Source organism: Notamacropus eugenii, chromosome Y (assembly GCF_028372415.1).
Source record: "Notamacropus eugenii isolate mMacEug1 chromosome Y, mMacEug1.pri_v2, whole genome shotgun sequence".
Classification (NCBI taxonomy): Eukaryota; Metazoa; Chordata; class Mammalia; order Diprotodontia; family Macropodidae; genus Notamacropus; species Notamacropus eugenii.
Window position 1 is genome coordinate 7,940,060 of NC_092880.1, and position 2,899 is coordinate 7,942,958.

Here is a 2,899-nt window from a genome sequence, read left to right on the forward strand (position 1 = left end):
GGTTCTGTAGCTCCCGCATTTGTGTAGAACAACTTTTTTTAAAAAAGCATTTGCCTGGGATTGGGAGGAGAGCTCTAGAAAGTCAGTGATGTTACTCCACCATCTTGGCTTTAGCACCCTATAGGAGCACTTTCTACTTAAGGCTCCCTTATCTAAGATTTTGAAAAGAGGAATAATAGAAGCTTATCTTTAGAAAGTCAAGTAGTGTTTTTTTTATATAGATCTCTCAAATTCTGCTCTATTAAATCTTTTCATACTAAATAGTTCTCACCTATATCCTTCCCACTTGAGTCCTAGAGATGAGAGACAATGTGACTGAATTCATTCTTTTTGGACTGACTCAGGACCCAGACAAACAGAAAAGAGTTTTTGCCATTTTCTTGGTGTTCTACATGGCCACTGTGGTAGAGGATTTATTATTTGTTGTGATAGTCGAGGCCAATCTCATAGTTGGTTCACCTATGTAATTTTTCTTAAATTACTTGTCCATCTTAGATTCTTGTTTCTCTACCACCATGGCCCCAAAACTGATTGTGGACAACCTCTTTCACAAGAACACTATTTCCTTTGATGAGTGCATGATCCACGTATTTGCCATACATTTCTTTGGCTGCATGAAGATATTTGTCCTGTGACTGCTTTGTGGCCATCTGTAAACCTCTACACTACTCAGTCATCATGAACCAGAGGGTGTGTGGGATACTGATTCTATTGACATAGATAGAGTCATTTCTATATTCTATTGCCCAGATAATCCCTATCTTGAATGTGTCCTTCTGTGGTCCCAATGTGATTGACCACTATATCTGTGACTTGCAACCTTTGTTAAGACTGAATTGCATGGACACATATGCATTAAAACTTTTAGTAGTCTCCAATAGTGCAGCCATACGCTCAGTAAGCTTGGCTATACTGATGATATCCTCCACATTGATACTAAACTCCCTGAGATATCATAGTGCAGAGAGGAAGTGCAAAGCCCTCTCCACCAGTAGTTCCCACATCTTTGTTGTCATTATACACTTTGATCCCTGCATATTCATGTACAATCACCCCCCAACCACCTTCCCTCTTGATAAGTTCGTGACTGTATTTTATACCACTATAACTCCCTTCCTCAGTCTTTTGATCTATACTCAAAGGAATGGAGAAGTAAAAAATTCCATGAAGAAGTTATGGAGCACACGAGTGACTTCAGGTGAAAAATAATATGTTTGGTTCAAACTGGAAGAATTGAAATTGATATATGATAATAATTGAGGCTATATCCAGGGGTTCTTAAGCTGGGATCCATGGATTTAACAATATTTTGATAATGATATTTGAATAGAATTTTCATTTCCCTTGAAATTCAATGTGTTTTATGCCTTTGAAAATGTTATTCATTTTAACATGAATAATTTGAAATTTTCATTTGCTTTGGTTTTATCACTATTTCAAATAGTAAAAAAAAATTATGTGAGGACTGTATTTAATCTCTTAAAGGGAATAAATCTATAAAGTCATGAAAGAGGAATTTCTGTGGCATAATGAAGAGAATGCTGGTTATCAAATCCCATTGTTTCTTTTAATTACTTGTGTGAAACTGAGAAAAAAATGAACTTTCACTATGTTTGGCAACAATGAAATTAATGATTTGGACTATGGAAACTTAGGGCAAGAATGGGGAAACTGGGGCCTAGAGGAAACATGTGGCTCTCTAGGTCCTTAGGTGTGGTCTATTGACTGACTCCAAATTTTACAGAATAAATTCTTTTATTAAGGGGATTTGTTCTGTGAAGTTTGGATTCAGTCAAAAGGCTGCTCTTGAGGAGCTAAATAGGCCACGTGTGGCCTCAACATCACACGTTCCCCACTCCCGCTTACGGTCTTTTAGACTTCTAAATTTGCAACCTTTTGAATAAAGGATAGAGGAAAAGTGACCCTTAAAGAAAAAAAAATGTGATTTGAGAAAGAGGTACAATATCAACTAGAAAGAAATGAAATCTAAGTATCAGAATCTATGTTGCTAATTTCAATACTCAGCATTTGACCTCTCAGAATTTCACTTTCAAAATTCACTTCTTCATTTCCCTTTGCCTTTTTCCACATTTGAAAACGCTGGTCTTCATTCAAGCCTGATTGACAGAGAATTTCAAAGATTAATGAGCGTTTACATGAATTTCTTATAAAAAGTAATGGTTTGGGGGGGCGGAGCCAAGATGGCGAAGTAGAAAGACGCATATACACATAGCTCCGAACCCACAACCCATAGAACATCGGTAAAAAGGAACTCACGGAGAATTCTGGAGTAGTAGAGGCCACAGCACAGTGGAGCAAAGGAGATTTCTGTTCCAGAGGGACCTGCAAACCTCTCGCAAAAGGTCCATCGCGCTGCGGACGCGGAGCCCAGACAAGCCCTGCCACGCCCGCGGCATGGAGAGGAGCAGATCCGAGCGGGCTCCAGGGATGGGATCTCCAGCGGCCGTGCGGGTCCCTCCACCCACAGGTGATGGGGGTCAGTGAGAGGGTCTTCTTCGCAGGTCGAGAGGGGAGTGGGGTGCCCCCATAACTCAGGCCCCTTCGGGGGGCAGTAGCTGACACAGTGGCAGACCAGGGCTCCCCAAGCAAGCAGGAGCCTGGATCCACTGCTGAAGGTCTGTGCATAAACCCCCTGAGGGAACTGAGCTTGAGAGGCGGCCCTGCCCCCACCTGAGCACCTGAAATTAATCTCACACTGAATAGCAGCCCTGCCCCTGCTGAAGCCCCTAGGCTGGGGAGCAGCATTTGAATCTCAGACCCCAAGCACTGGCTGGGAGGATCAGGAGGTAAGGTGGGTGTGAGGAGAATATTCAGAGGTCAAGTCACTGGCTGGGAAAATGCCCAGAAAAGGGAAAAGAAATAAGACTATAGAAGGTTA

The 2,899-nt window shown here is 41.6% G+C and overlaps 1 pseudogene; it reads left to right on the forward strand.

Annotated features, from left to right (window-relative positions):
* The first annotated feature begins 299 nt into the window (after positions 1 to 299).
* LOC140516838 (olfactory receptor 4C11-like) lies at positions 300 to 1,209 on the forward strand (annotated as a pseudogene).
* The last annotated feature ends 1,690 nt before the right edge of the window (positions 1,210 to 2,899 follow it).